Source organism: Saimiri boliviensis, chromosome 11 (genome assembly GCF_048565385.1).
Source record: "Saimiri boliviensis isolate mSaiBol1 chromosome 11, mSaiBol1.pri, whole genome shotgun sequence".
Taxonomy (NCBI): Eukaryota; Metazoa; Chordata; class Mammalia; order Primates; family Cebidae; genus Saimiri; species Saimiri boliviensis.
The window spans coordinates 48,984,993-49,002,184 of record NC_133459.1 but is presented as its reverse complement, the minus strand read 5'-3'; the positions used below and the strand labels follow the sequence as shown (position 1 = coordinate 49,002,184).

General features: G+C 37.4%; 1 protein-coding gene across 1 annotated transcript in view; it reads left to right on the top strand.

Moving 5' to 3' along the window:
* FAF1 (Fas associated factor 1) overlaps positions 1 to 17,192 on the top strand; it is a 534,743-nt gene that overhangs the window by 357,373 nt on the left and 160,178 nt on the right. The gene's annotated exons all lie outside the window — the stretch shown is intronic.

Here is a 17,192-nt window from a genome sequence, read left to right as displayed (position 1 = left end):
GATTTTAGTATTTATCTCACTTTGGAGTGGTTTCCAGGCCTTGGATTATAGGACTAGGTCGGTTATATATTTCTCTAGAAAATTACAAGTCTTTCATACTTTATCTTGGCAAAGGAAGTAGGAAAATTACCTATGTAAATTAAAGCATTAGAAATTTATTGCATGACATATGCAAAGCAACCTACTAAGAACTCTGTGACAGCTAAAAATGAGAATATAAGATCCAGTCTGTCTTCAAGGATGTTAGAGTCACCTAACCATAGATGCAATGAAACTTGTAGTTCTTTTAAATCACAAAACATGAATTCTAGAGCTTCACAATAAGGGTTATAAGAGTTGAGCAGAAAGAAAAAAATTACTTGGCTGAGCTGGGACAGCAAGGATTAACTGGCAAGGTGAAATTACTTTTTTTTTGTTTCTAGATGGTCCCATTTATGCTGTTGTGCCTAACATGGTATAGTTAATTCGGACTCCTTTCCTAGGAGGAAAAGTCAGGACGAGATGCCCGGCAGCACTATGTCCACGTCCTGAGACCAAAGTTGTTAGCATAACTGCCTGAGTTTTGCCAAGGAATTAGATGCTGCTAGAAAAATATCCAGAGCTCTTATATTTGCTATCCAAAGAATTCCGCAGTGTTAAGGGGTAAATGGCATCTCACTATTGACTAGACATGTGCCAAGTGGCTGGTTGGTACCCTTCATGCATACAAAGCAGGCTTGAGATGTATCCTTGCATATTTGAAGGTTCTGTGGTTATGATGATCTGAAGTGACCACTGATTAATACTGTAGCTATCTAAAATAATGAAGTTTTTCCACCATCAGAACCTCTTTCTTTATCAAACTTACAAAATGAGGAACCTGCCTGAGGTAAAAGAACCTTTTCATTATGACTGAAGATTTGATTTTGATTCTCTGTGAATGTGTTGTGATTGTAGAATAAGGCAAAGGGCTTGTTTTGATAAGATCCTGGACTGTTATAATCAATATTTCCTATGTTGACTTTTTATGCACTTGCTAATGTGACTTTCTAACTGTTAGGAAAATAAAGAAAAATATCTTCAAAAAATCTTACATTTCTAATCACCTTTCATGTGTATGATGGTTTTTAAATTTGTCAAGCTATTAAGATACTGAAATTATGTGGCCATACCAAGATTACTATTGAACTGTTTTCATTCACCAATAGATACGATTTTCTGCAAACAAGCAATTTCTTCTGTTGAATTTCCTGCTCAGCATCGTTATTTTGCCCTTTGCTTTTCATGAGTGTTTAACACTTTTAAATTCTGTTTCAAAGCCAGTTTCCATGAGCTCTGCCTTCTATCTTCCAGCCTGTGTGTGTGTGTGTGTGTGTGTGTGTGTGTGTGTGTGTGTGTGTATGTATGTATGTACGTGTGTGGGTATGTGGGGAGGCTGGCGGTGGTGGGGAGGCGAAATGACAGTTAATTCCTGTTAACTCTGACCAAGTAATGTACACTGGGCATTTGTGAAGCAAATTGTGTGCATTGTGAAAAACACAAATCTGTCCACTCTTGTTTTGGTAGTCTACATTAGCATTGATTATATGGACATACTTCTCAGACTTTTTGGGACTTCATCTAAATAGCAGCCACAAATAATGAAGTATTCAGGCTTAGCCATCATCATCTTGTGTTATCCTTGAGTTTAAACTGAAGTAAAAATGGAGTAAAAGACCATCTTATTTATTTTTAAAATCCCCTATCAGCAGAAAGTAATTAACTCAAGATCCACAATTAGCCTCACAGCAGTCCATATTAACTACCTCCAACTATCCTAGGTCTTTCAGAGGTGGTATAATTTTGAGATTATTTTGCACTTGAAACAGAGAGGCTTATAATAACTAGCTTGAAACACATTTAAGGGTGTGAGGTTTTTCCTTTTTCTTTTTGTGTTAATATCTACCTTGTCTAATGATAATTTTCTGGTTTGTAAGTGGAAAAAAGCAAATATTAGAAGAAAATTATTTATCCCTTGTATAAAGCTAAGTCTTTCCTAAGTCTAAAAGTAGCTGCTTGGCTTTAACTGGAAATTTCATTATTGAATTAGTAACTTGACACAAAAGAATTAACAAAGTGAATCAAATACTCAAGCACAATGAAGGAAATTTAAAGAGGCTCACTCATCACCATTGCTGGCTGGTAAAGTATAATTGCTGGCGCTGCCTTGTTTACCTTTTTGGTTTGGTTTTGTTTTAAAGGAAATGTTCACTTGTATAGCATTCCTGCATAATTCAGATACTGCACAAAGCTCGATCTTGGGAACCTATTTTGTAGCTCTCAGAATGTTTTTTATGCAACCTGCTTTTACAGGTTTAAATTACATTTTGTGACATTGTTTTTGAGATTGAATTAGAAACTTTTTTTTTCTTTAGTTAAACCTGTGATAAGTAATTGTCACAGTTAGCGCCCTGGTACAATGCTAATTTGAAGTGACATGTCCATACTGGCCCTCTGTAACATGAAGAAGCCTAACAGGTGTGAGGGGTGTGGCTTCCCATGGGCTCTCTTGAACTTCTAACCAGAGAAAAATAGCAGAAAAAGTGAAATGAACCTTGAATAAAGCTGTCAGCAGTAATTATCTCAGCAACACTTTGTGGGGAGATAAAATAAGCACTGATGCTTTTATAACCTGAGCACACTGCATCTAAGATAGATTTTTTACCCATTTAATATAAACTTGTAATGCCTTTCCAGAGTATTTTCATACAGCCTAATTAAACAGTAACAATTAATATGAAATATAAATTGTTGAAAAACATGCACTTGTTTTTAGTTTAACACTTGGTTTCTTTTTGACACTTATTTAAGTAGTTTTAATAAAGGAAAACTTTTTTCCATGCTTTTTTTTTTTTTTAAAGCCATTATGGTATGAAATCTCAAGTAATATGTAGAAAATTATATTCTCTTTTCCACAATTAGAAAAATGCTTGAAAGTTTGGTTTTCAGTTTTTTTTTGAGAGGTATTCAGTGTTCTGAACATACCATCATATAGATCATATATGAAACAGATAATATATATATGTAAATGAGCTGGATGACCTGCAAGTCATCATGTCAGCACCACTGTATTGGAGTAGAGTAGGAATCACAGAAGATTTGATCAATGTTTTTCAGTCTGTTCTCCAAACATAATTCATTGTCTTTTTCTTTGACAGCTGTCTTTTAAAAGTATGCTTTAATTTATTTAGCAAAATAATTGAAATCACTAATGACTTTGTTTGCCTGACCTGAGTAGAGTATAGAAAAGCTAAAGTGAGATTTTTGTTTATAAATTTCCTGGCAATAGAAGCTAACTGTGGGAAACAACAACAACAAAAAACAGATGAAACATGGTTTTGCAGCATAAGTTGTTCTCTTTGTTTTTTTCATGGTCTTAAAATGTAGTTATATTTTGAGCAGTCTAATGACTTAACTTTTTTTTTACCGTAATTCAGCTTTACCATGTTCCTGCATCCCCAAAATTAAAAGCTTGACAAGTCAGCCTGGTTGGTTTACATTTCAGGTGGAGGTGATATTATTTTTAAAAGCTAGGAATCTCCAGGCACAGTAGCTCACACCTGTAATCCCACCAGTTTGGGAGGCTAAGGTAGGAGGATTACTTGAGCCCAGGAGTTTGAGACCAGTGTGAGCAACGTAGCTAGACTCTACTAAAAATTTAAAAAGTTGGCCAGATATGGTGGCATGTACCTATAGTCCCAGCTGCGCAAGAGGCTGAGGTGGAAAAATTGCTGGAGCCTGGAGGGTTGAGGCTGTAGTGAGCTGTGATCAAGCCACTGCATTCCAGCCTGGGTGACAGAGTGAGACCTTGCCTCAAGTAAATACTAAACATGAAGTTAGTTCTGACTCTGTTTTGCTGTTAGCACTGTGATTGATCCTGGGTGAAAATATGAGCCTCATTTTTCTTGTCTGTGAAATGGCAATGTGGCAAACTATGCCATGTTTATTCTCACTAAGAGGGAATAATAAGGATTAGGCAGAATAACCTAAAATAGAACTAGCATGATCTATACTTTATTCAGAAACCTAAAGGTGGAAAATTTTTGGCTTTATCAAAGCAGAAACTGTTCACCATTTGTTATGTCTCTAGCACTCAGCTGAGGTCTTGGCACATTGTGGTTACTCAGTAACTATTAGTTAAGTGAGTGGATAATGGTATTTTGCACTCTACTTACAGTACTGTCTGTTTATCTGTTCACCCAGAGTGATTTAGCAAAATTCATACAATCAAGCATAGATAGATTGGTTGATAGACAGATATAGATACACATACTCTTTAATCTTCACAATAATCTTATAACTTAGAAGACTTCACAGAGGTGGAAATTAAGGCACTGAGAAGGTAAGAGAATTATCCAGACTCATACAAGCTGTTAACCAGCAGAGCCAGGATTTCAAACCCTAGAAGAATGGCTTTGGAGTCCAAGTTCTTAATCGTTCTGCTTTTATACCTCTCCAGTGAATTATAGTGACATCTACCTACGAAGGAAATTGCCTTACAGTGACACATTTTTCCAGACACTTCCTTGTCATTGATACAAATGATTTAAGAGATACGGGGATACATTTTGGGGTAAGATTTCTCCTTCTTCAGTGACATACTACTTTTTCCCCCTGCCCTCCTAGGACAGCAAGTCCCCTGATCCATTACAGTCATTGAAGCAATGTTGCTGCCTTTCTTAGGACTACCATTTCCTTAGTGAACAGAAATGTCATACATGGTTATGGCCTGGGCAGACTTCCACAAATGCAGGATGACAGAGTTTTGACCTCTAGGAATTTGGCTTTCCCCTTATTTGGGGAAATGAATGGTCGTTTCCTGACCCACTCATGTAAAACCTCAGCCTATTGAGGTATGAGGTGGACTGAACTCCAGAGGCAGGGCTTAAGCACCTGACCAAATTGAGGACTAGCTAAAATAGGGACAGGGTGAAAGCAGCTTTCCATAAGACATGCCCACCAATGTGCCATGTCAGTTTATCATTACCTTGGCAACACCCAGAAATTACCACCCCTTTCCATGTCAACAACCAAACAACACAGAAGTTACCCCCCTTTTCCTAGAAATGTCTGCATAACCACCCCTTAATTTGCATGTAATTAAAAGCAGGTATAAATATGACTACAAAACAGCCTTTGAGCTCCTACTTTGGGCACACTGCCTATGGGGGATCCCTGCTATGCAAGGAGCATTACCTTTGCTGCTATTGTACACTGCCACTTCAATAAAAGTTGCTATCTAACACCTCCAGCCTACCCTTTCTTTTCTGGGCAAAGCCAAGAACCCTCCTATACTAAGCCCCGGTTTTGGGACTTGCCTCCCTGCATCACTGTGACATCCACTTTGCCTCTGCCTACTCAGTTCCCACCTGGGATTCTAGTTCTCCCCTTAGGAACTAGCTGAGTAAATGAGGTTTATTTCTGGAAAATTTGTCCAAGTATCACTGGATATGATTGACTACCAAAAGATACCAAGTGTTTTGGGGACAGAGAAAAATTTGAAATTAGGGAGGTTATATAGAAGGCTTTCAGAAAGAGATTGAGCTGAGTTTTGAAGAAGTTCTGTCACTTAAGTTTTTCTCATATTATCTTCACATACCTAAGAAATAGACAGGTAGAAAAGAATGCTGAGGGAAACCTAGGCAAGAGTAATGGAGTGAGCAGAAGCTGAAGAGTCGGCCAGTGCAAGGCACACTTTTGGATGATTGAACAAACCAACATATATACAAAAATAGTGAGAGGTAATGACTGGAAAGATAGGCAGGGTTATGACCTTGAACGTCAAACCGAAAAAGTTTACAGTGTGGGAGAAAAAAACCATGAGAATCATCTAGTCCAGTTTTTTCATCATACAGGTGATAAAACTTAAAGAAAAGAATTGATCAAGGTCACAGAATGAGTAAGAGGCAGATTTTGCGTTTTAACCCAGGTCCTTTGATCAATGTACAGTGTTCTTCCCATGTATTTACACACATAGAATCATACCACAGGCAGACTGGTAGGAGAAGTTATAAAAGGGCATCATGGGGCCGCGTGCGGTGGCTCAAGCCTGGAATCCCAGCACTTTGGGAGGCCGAGGTGGGTGGATCACAAGGTCAAGAGATCGAGACCATCCTGGTCAACATGGTGAAACCCTGTCTCTACTAAAAATACAAAAAATTAGCTGGGCATGGTGGCGCGTGCCTGTAATCCCAGCTACTCAGGAGGCTGAGGCAGGAGAATTGCCTGAACCCAGGAGGTGGAGGTTGCAGTGAGCCGAGATCGCGCCATTGCACTCCAGCCTGGGTAACAAGAGTGAAACTCTGTCTCAATTAAAAAAAAAAAAAAAAAAAAAAGGGCATCATGCAGCCTGAAGACAATTCTTGCTTTGCTTTAACGGTGGCAACAGGGGAAAAAAAAAAAGTGGCTTACAGGCTAGTTAAAAGTTTTTAAGCTAAATGTTCTCTGTAGGCTTAACTGGTCTCCCAAAGTCATTGTAGCAGACAGAGACACCCTTTTTAGTTAGTTTGTTTGATTGTTTTATTGTTGTTGTTGTTGTTCTTGTTTTTGCCTCCAATAGCCTATTGCCCTGTCTCTCAATTTTAGTTTAGTTCCTCTCACAGGAATTGAATGGGAAACCTGGAGCAAGTTCCACTTTTGGACATGGCTATGTAATGTATTCTTTTGAAATTCCCAGTCATAAGCAGGTATTGAGTGATGTAACATACGGGCCCTTGAAACTCTTAAAGCTACAATATATGCACAAAAGGGTGGCACTCATAAGAATGTTATGTGGGAAATGATAAGAAACCCCTCTCTTGATAATTTAAAATTGTTCACTTAAGAAGAAACTTTTATTTAATATTTGTCAGCATCATTTGGATATCTTTGGTATGGAAAAGACCAAATAATATATTTGGTTGTTATGTGTATGTTTTAGAAAATATACTAATACAGTTAAATTTAATTGATATAAGTTGGTATAAAATTGATACCAATTCTGTCATCTAGGCTTACATTCTAAAAGATAAAAATAATTGGGCATTGCAACTGAAAACACTTATATGATAATCCTTCTTCTAGCAAGGAGACAAAGATAAGGTGGTGTGTGATTTTTATCCTTTTTAAAGTTGAAAATCTAGTCCACTGTGCTACATACTTTTTTACTTACCTTTTTATTGCTTTCAACAAAGATAATATCCCCATTTCTGAGACAAGGAAACAGATCTTTTGAGATAAGCAGGTTTCCTGAGAAATGACAGTAGATATCAAAGCCAGTATCCAAAGCCAGGTTATTTGGATCCTAGTGCTTGATATATAGTAACTTAGTATTTATTTAATAAGTTATCAACTCTGAGTAACTGTGTGATTAGTATAACATTCAACAATTAGTTCTAAATTATCAAGTAATATGGGGAAGAAAAGCAGAATCCAGAGAAATATGTACATATTCCAGATCTCTTTTTCCCCCTCACGATTCTTTACTGGTTATAGGCATATGCTTAATATGTTATTTTCCCTCTTCTGCCCTCCACCAGAGGGTGCTCATAAGCAACTAAATGACAAAGCTGTAGCAATAGGAACTGAGGAAGAAGGGCTATTTAAATTTACAGTGTGGATTATTGGCCTCTTTGATTAAAAAAAAAAAGAACAAAGAAAAAAAGTTGACTTTGAAACAGAGCTCCTGATTCAGCTGAAGTAACTTTGGTTTAAAGTTGCCTTACAAATAACATCTTGAGCACTTACTTACCTGAGGATAGTACTTTTTTGTATAGGTAAAGTTGACCATTCTCTCTAAATAGGTATGAGGGGCTATGCCACTAGATAGCGTTAGGTTGGTCTAATAGGGCTGTATTTCTTATTGTGTAACTTTGTGTTCTTCAGAAGTATTTTAATGTTGTAAAGTACTAAAGAACCTCTTCTAGTACATTCACTAAAATCAATAAGTAATGAAGTACAAGAATATTGATATCTGTGTTTAGTTATGAAAGCATATTCATTTAGAAATTTTGCTACTTCTGTTACAGTGAGCAGCTCTTTATCTCCCTATGACATAATCTGGTTTTGGGGGATGAAATGCACTCAAAAATTAAAAAAAAAAAAGTTTTTGTGTTGAACAACCTCTCTTTGATAGGCAAAATCTCAAGATAATGTTGGGCAGTATAAGAAAGCATAAAAGTAGGTAATTATAATGTGGAAAAATAGCATCAGGTGATTCTCCTTGATTTTGAGAGTCCCACCAGATTAAACAAAAGAAACTAAAAAAGTAAGTCAGGAGCATTTAAAATTATTACATATGTTTCCAAAAGGTTTTTTTTTTTTTTTTTGGTGGTGGTGGTGGTATTTTGTTTTTGTTTTTGTTTTTGTTTTTCTTTGAGACGGAGTTTTGTTCTTGTTGCGCAGGCTGGAGTGCAGTGGCACAATCTTGGCTCATCACAACCTCTGCCTCCAGGGTTCAAGTGATCTTCCTGCCTCAGCCTCCAGAGTAGGTGGGGATTACAGGCATGTGCCACCACGCCCAGCTCATTTTGTATTTTTAGTAGAGATGAGGATTCTCCATGTTAGCCAGGCTGGTCTCAAACTCCCAACCTCAGGTGATCCACCAACCTCAGCCTCCCAAAGTGCTGGGATTACAGGTGTGAGCCACCACACCTGGCCAAAAATTTTTTAAAAGAAAATATGAGATAATTAAATCAAGATTCTTTTTTATATTTTACAATTAACTGTAACATCTTAAAAAAACACATAGTTGGCTAGGTGTGTTGGCTCACACCTGTAATCCCAGCACTTTGAGAGGCCAAAGGGGGAGGATTGCAGGAGCCCAGGAGATCGAGAGCAGCCTGGGCAACAGATGAGACTCCATCTCTACAAAAAATAAGGAGACCCCCATTTCTACAAAAAATTTTAGAATTAGCTGGGAATGAGGGCCTGCACCTGTAGACTCAGCCACTCAGGAGGCTGAGGTGAGAGGATTGCTTGATGCTGGGAGATTGAGGTGGCAGTCAGCTGTGATTGTACCACAGCCCTCCAGTCTGGGCAACAAAGCAAGACTGTCTAAAAAGAAAAAAAAAGAAAAAAAAAAAAACTGAGATTAGGAGTCAAGAGAACATGCTTGTGCTATCATTAAGCAGTTGTGAGACTTGGGACAAACACTTCACCTCTCTATACCTCAGTTTCTTTTCCTGTTAAGTGAGAGGATTAGACTCTATCTTGTGAGGAGAAGCTACCTTTCATTTGGAATCTGTTAGGGATGGTGGGATCACTGATGGAAGTTTATGAGAAGGCTACTGATACCTTCTCTCTGGAAATTCTCATTATTAGCTTGGAATGGGGCAGGGGGATTCTGGGTGGGGAAGGTTATGGCAGCAGCACTTGACTCAGCTAAGGCTTCAGCTGAGGTCTCCTGGTTGGGATACCAGCAACTGATGAATTTTGAGGACTCTTCTAAATCTAGGGTCTTGTGTGTAAAATGAAGCCTTGTATAGCAGCCATCCTTGTTTCTTCAAACTCCGCTTGCTTACATGATAGCATTTGTGCGTATGTACATAGCAAAAACCCTCAGAACTTGTAACTGTTGGTGTTTATTTCATTAAACTTTACCAACTTGCCAAATCAATTGAGGACTGTAACACAGCAAGGCCAGGCAGAGAACAGTTTTTTGAGCTATTTACACAGGAGTTTTGTTGATAATTGAGCTTGACCTGAACATCTCTTTTAATATTCTGTTGGTTCCAGAATATTATTAGTCACTTCCTTTTTAACAGTGTGCTTTTATGAGGTAACTAAACTGCTATTTAACCCTGCTACAAGAATGTGGCAGTGGGCTAGTCCAGACAAGTGCATGTATACTTGGTAACTAGCATTCTTAATAAGCTTGCTTCAACCTGCCATAAATTAAAGCTCTGTGTGACTTTTCTAGCACATAAGTGACAAAAAAAAAAAAAAAAAAAAAAAAAAAAAACCGGCTGGGGGAAGGGCAGAAGAAACCTCAGATTGTGAATAAAAATAAATAAGCTTTTCTGATTTGCACTTTGGTTGGCAACAAATGAAATTTTAGCCTCATCACTCATTTTGGTTTAAAGCTACCTAAGTAATCTATTTAGCTGAACAGTAAGCATCTGAAAATTTAAAAGGGATATTCCAGCAGTCATCTTCAGGGTTCCTTACTATAAATAGCCTTATTTACGTTGGAAATGTGCCATAATAGAAAACTCCATGGCTTTTGGAGTTAAGTCTGGTTTGCCACCTGGTATCTGATTTATCTCGGACAAGTTACTTCACCTCTCTAAGACTGTTTTATGATTTGAACAATTATGATAGTCTTTAATTGACAGTTGTCATGTATGGTAGACATATGTTAAGCACTTATGTAGTTCCTCATGAATTGATGGTCTCCAGAAGTAGCTGTTTTCATTAAGCCAAAGAAAGTAATTATTGGTTATCAGATAGTAAGACAAGATCTGTTAGAGCCTTAATAGTTGTTTGATTGGATACTTTTTAAATGGTTGTGAGATAAACTGCCTGAGTTTTAATTTTGGTTCACCATTCAGTACCTGTTGGACTTTGGGCAACCTTCTTCATCTGTGTGAGGTTTAGTAACCACATCTCTAAAATGGGAATTATAATTCTTTTTTTTTTTTTTTGAGACAGAGTTTCGCTCTTGTTACCCAGGCTGGAGTGCAATGGCGCGATCTCAGCTCACTGCAACCTCCGCCTCCTGAGTTCAGGCAATTCTCCCGCCTCAGCCTCCCGAGTAGCTGGGATTACAGGCACGTGCCACCATGCCCAGCTAATTTTTTGTATTTTTAGTAGAGACGGGGTTTCACCATGTTGACCAGGATGGTCTCGATCTCTTGACCTCGTGATCCACCCGCCTCGGCCTCCCAAAGTGCTGGGATTCCAGGCTTGAGCCACCGCGCCCGGCGGGAATTATAATTCTTATCTGGCAGAGTTATTATGAGAATTAAGTGGGGTAGTGCATATAAAGCACTTCGTGTAATAACAATACATATTAAGCTCTTAATAGCAGTTATTATTCAATTATTTTTAAACAGACTAAATGATTTCATGGGTGTATGTATACATATGTTAAAAGCAATACTTCAGGCTGGGTGAGGTGGCTCCTGTCTATAATCCTAACATTTTGGGAGACCAAGGTGGGCAGATCACTTGAGGTCAGGAGTTCAAGACTAGCCTGGGTAACATGATGAAACCCCATGTCTGCAAAAATACAAAAATTAGCTAGACTTGTTGGTGTACACCTGTAGTCCCAGCTACTCGGGAGGCTGAGGCAAGAGAATCACTTGAATCTGGGAGGTGGAGGTTGCAGTGAGCCAAGATCACACCACTGCACTCCAGGCTGGGCAACAGAGTGAGACTCTGTCTCAAAAAATTTTAGAAAGCAATACTTTATGTGAAGATAAAAATGCATAAATTAATACAACTGAGTATTGCCTTTATTGAAGTATAATTGACCTGTAGTAAGTCATACATATTTTTAAGTGTACAATTAGATATATTTTGACGTATGCATACATAGATTATGAAGACCATCAGTGCAGTGTATTCAATGCTAATACCCAGTAGCATTCCCAAATCTGGATGAAATTAATTATGTTGATGCCTTGTTAGTATGACAAGCTTGAGATAGTTTTTTTTTAATGTCTCATATTAATTGTTCTTTTTAAGACACATGATAATTGTATTTTACAAACTGAGTGAATAAAAGATACAAACAATAAAGCTATAGTTTGAATCTCATCCATTTGTGTTACTGGGTATGTCACATGCAGAGCAAGGAGTCTGCAGGTAACACTCACATCTCCTTAGTGATGTATGAAGGTCATACCCCATTAGGGTTAAAAGGGATCTGAGAGGCCGTTTAAGTTGGTTGTCCCTATGTTTTACAAAAGGAGATATTAAGACTGTTGGTTTCGAACCCACTGTCACAGAACGGGTATTTTAGCTTCCACTCTGTTAGTCTTAAAATGTCTTAGTCATTGTCATTTATAATTAGAAAAAAAGACAGACTGGAAGCATATATTTGGGAGAGGGTTAAAATTTGGCTATAAAATAAAAAATACTTTGAAGAACTAATTCAAATGTCTGTAATCCCAGCACTTTGGAAGGCTGATGTGGAGGGATCACCTGAGGTCGGGGGTTCAAGACCAGCCAGCTTGATGAAACCCTGTCTCTACTTAAAAAAAAAAAAAAAAAAAAAAAAAATATATATATATATAATATATATATATAAAATATATATATATTATATATATATAAAATATATATATATATATTATATATATATAAAAAATATATATATATATTATATATATATAAAAAATATATATATATATGTATATATACACACACAAAAATTAGCTTCACGTGGTGGCAGGTACCTGTAATCCCAGCTACTTGGGAAGCTGAGGAAGGAGAATCACTTGAACCCAGGAGGCAGAAGTTACAGTGAGCCAAGATCACGGGCAATTGCACTCCAGCCTGGGCAACGGAGCAATATTCCGTCTCAAAAAAAAATAATAATAAGCCATCATTATTCATGAAAGTTAGTTGCACATGTACACATTGCATAATTCAGCAATTCACAGCTTTTTGGTCTCAGGATCACACTTGTAAAGAAATCATCAAAGACCCCAAAGAGCTTTTTTTTTATGTGGATTATATCCATTGACATTTACCATTCTAAAAATTAATATTGAAGAAAAATTAATATTTAAGGTAACAAGTGAATTACATGTTAATATAAATAGCTTTTTTTTTTTTTTTTTTTTTTTGAGACAGAGCCTTGCTCTGTTGCCCAGGCTGGAGTGCAATAGCATGATCTCAGATCACTGCAACCTCCTCCTCCTAGGTTCAAGAGATTCTTCTGCCTCAGCCTCCTATAGCTAGGATTACAGGCACATGCCACCACACCTGGCTAATTTTTGTATTTTCAGTAGAGACAGGGTTTCACCATGTTGGCCAGGCTGGTCTTGAATTCCTGACCTTAGGTGATCCACTCACATCTGCCTTCCAAAGTGCTGGGATTACAGGCGTAAGCCACTGTGCCCTGCCAAAATAGCATTTTTATATAAAGTAATTATAGTTTCTAAAAACTCGGTAAGTAAAGTGACATTGTTTTTATACCTTTACAAATCTCTTTAATGTCTGTCTTAATTGAAGACAACTGGATTTTCATGTCTTCCTTCTTGTTCATTTAACCTATTGTAATGAATTTTTTTGGTTGAAGATACAAAGAAAGTCTGACCTCATACAGATCTGTAGTTGGAAAAGGGAGGAGTATTTTAATAGTCTTTTCAAATGATTATAGATATTCTTCTTTGATACTAAACTAGAACTTGAGAAGTGGTAGTTTCCTAAAGGTTGGTTTCATTTTTTTTTATTTTAATTATTTTATGTGTATATGTAGCAACGCACTTTCTCAGGTTGAACTAAATGTTAATGTAGAATCTGAAGCCATATCAGTATACCTTTTGTATTAATACTTTGTCATAGTAAGATACACTGGTCTTCCTCACACTATGAATTAAACCTTTATCCATGTATTTTATAACATTATGCACTCACTGTTCATTTGGAGAATATTGATCTTGTGAGCTCTACAGATTTTCTAAATGTTGACACATTTCATTATATGATATCAAAAATCTTGTCTATTATATTAATATCACCACTGAACTCATTACAAAGGCTTTAATCATTGAGAAGCTATCAAGCTCATGATGGCTAATAGTTTTTAAAACCCTTAATTTTTACTTGAAAACTCAAATTTTGTCATTGGCAATTAATACTGTCAGACCTGTTTCTTGAAGTAGTAGTCTTACTTCATTCATTGTGGAGAAAATGTTCAGCAATTAGGGTTACTCAATTATAGTTGAGTACCATAATCTGGAAATCTGAAACTTTTTGAGCAGCAAAATGACATTAAAAGGAAATGCTCATTGGATCATTTCAGATTTAAAATGATTTTTAGATTTGGAATGCTCAACTGTTTAGGTAAATATGATGCAAATATTCCAAAATTGAAAACAGTTCTAAGTCCAAAACACCTCTGGTCCCAAGTATTCTGAATAAGGGATACTTATCCAAATACCAAATCCAAATAACCACAGTTTGTCTGTCCATCATTTGTTTAAGTGGTAATTGTGTTTCATGAAAAAAAATAGCTGGTTCAGCATGTAACTCAAACACAAGTGCTTTTTCTTCATCCATTATACTTCGGCATGCCTCACAAGTGCTTTATACATACTTCCCATTTGTCACATGGAATATTAAAAGACATATATTGAGAGTCAAATTTAATTAAAAGGGAAAATTTTTTACTGATTTAACAGGGACGTTCTTAAATGAAACTGCTGTTTTTACAGTGAGTACATGAACTGGGGATTTTAACAGTTTGGTGCTACTACCTTTTGTGCTGAAGTACCAGCAGATTTGCCCATCATTGTTTTTTTAACATCAGTATAAAACACAGTGTGGCCAGGCATGGTGGCTCACATCTGTAATTCCAGCACTTTGGGAGGCCGAGGCGGGCAGATCACCTGAGGTCAGGAGTTCAAGACCAGCCTGGCCAACATGGTAAAACCCGTCTCCACAAAAATACAAAAATTAACTGGGCATGGTGGCATACACCTGTAATCCCAGCTGCTTTAGAGGCTGAAGCAGGAGAATCGCCTGAACCTGGGAGGTGGAGGTTGTAGTGAGCTGAGATGGCACCACCACACTCCAGACTGGGTGACAGAGTGAGACTCTGTCTCAGATAGATAGATAGATAGATAGATAGATAGATAGATAGAGAGAGAGAGAGATAGATAGAGAGATAGATAGATAGATTTTTTTAAAACCACATTGAAAAAGTCTAATGCCATTTAAGTATTATTTTGAAATAATTTTGACCTTATGGAACTCCTGAAAGAATCTCAAGAACCCTGTGCATATAGTACATAGTTTAAGAATCACATTGTATGTTCTTAACACTAAATACTGTCTGTAAGAAGAAAAGAGTGATGGAATATCACTATATAGCAAGTGTATTCTCATTTAAGCCATCCTCACAGAAGGCCTGTTAGGAAAGGTCTTGTTAATTTTATAGAACAGAAAACTTAGCAATTATTTTTATTTTATTTTATTTATTTATTTATTTATTTTTGAGATGGAGTTTCGCTCTTGTTACCTAGGCTGGAGTGCAATGATGCGATCTCGGCTCACCACAACCTCCGCCTCCTGGGTTCAGACAATTCTGCCTCAGCCTCCTGAGTAGCTGGGATTACAGGCATGTACCACAAGGCCTAGCTAATTTTTTGTATTTTTAGTAGAGACGGGGTTTCACCATGTTGACCAGGATGGTCTCGATCTCTTGACCTCATGATCCACCTGCCTCGGCCTCCCAAAGTGCTGGGATTACAGGCGTGAGCCACAGCGCCCAGCCTTTTATTTATTTATTTATTTTTTGAGACAGAGTCTTACTCTATCACCCAGGCTAGAATACAGTGGCGTGATCTCAGCTGTCTGCAGCCTTGACCTCCTGGGCTCAAGCAATCCTCCCATCTCAGCCTCTGTAGTAGCTGGGACTATGGTTGTGTGCTACCATGGCCAGCTAATTGTTTTTTCCCTTTTTGGGGACATGGTCTCACTGTCACTCAGGCTAGAGTCCAGTGGCGTGATCACAACTCACTGCAGCATTGACCACCTAGGCTCAAATGATCCCCTGCCTTAGCAGCCCAAGTAGCAGGGATTACAGGTGTGCACCACCACACCCAGCCAATCTTTTGCTTATGTTTTTAAAGACAAGGTCTCACTATGATGCCCAGGCCAGTCTTGAACTCCTGAGCTCAAACAATCCTCCTGCCTCAGCCTTGCAAAGTGCTGGAATTACAGGCATGAGCCACCACACCCAGCCAGGAAACTTAGCTTTAAGATGAAAAATATTGATTCGAGTGAATAGTAGAAGTGAATTTGAACTCAGGATACCCTGGCTTTATAAGTTCATTCCATACTTAGCTGTCTTCCATTATTAAATAGAAAAAAGTTTCTTTAGCAATCAATAATAATTTGTTAAGTGCCTGCTTCTTCCGTAAATTACTTTTTAACAGAGCAAATTTACTTAATTTTGGTCATTTTTCTTCATATCTTGTCAAAAAAATGATTTACCATCCTTGTATTTCAATCACTGACAGCTGACAAGAACAATTAAATTCTTGCCTTTAATAGCTACTTTTTCCTTAAGATGTGGGCTTAAAAATATAAATACTGTAAAACAATTATTATTTTTGTAAAAAACGGTTTTCTTTGGATAATTTAAATGAATAAACTTTTTGTGTTGATGTATAACTGTCTATTTATTTAATTGGATACACATACCTAAAATAAAGTTAATATTATAAGCATCATCATCACCACTAGGGTCACTTTTTTTTTCTTTTTGATTGGCATTGTAAAGACAAAATAATTGAATAAGATAACTACTGTTGGGAACAGGGTAACTTAGAAAGACCCCAGGATACAAGGTAACAGTGGTTTCACTAAAGTCATATTTTCTAGAGTCCATCCTTACTCACTGGACATTTTATCTCAAGCCACAGATATTTACAGAATAGTAAAAAGTAATGTTTGTTGAGCCACTACTGCAGGCGTCCCCAAACTTTTTACACAGGGGGTCAGTTCACTGTTTCTCAGACCGTTGGAGGGCCACCACATACTGTGCTCCTCTCACTGACCACCAATGAAAGAGGTGCCCCTTCCTGAAGTGCGGCGGGGGGCCGGATAAATGGCCTCAGGGGGCCGCATACGGCCTGCAGGCCGGGCCATAGTTTGGGGACGCCTGCACCACTGTGTGCTAGGCATTTTCTCATTGTTTTACCCATAAACTCATCCTTATTATCCCTATGCTATGGAGAAAGTACAAATACTATCTATATTTAGGTGTCATTAGGACAGTTGTAATTTTTTCATTTGCTTATTTTTTGTTTTGGTTTGGTTTCATTTGTCCTATATATTTATATTCGTCATCTTCCCAAGACATTTTTCAAAGTGTCTTTTAAAGGATTGTTTACAAGGGCTTTTAATACTTGGAATTGTGAAATTATACCTCTAGGAATAATCATGTCTTATCATTGTCTTCTTTATTAACCAGTTTTGACAAGTAAACTATGAGAACCTGAAGCATCATTGACTTA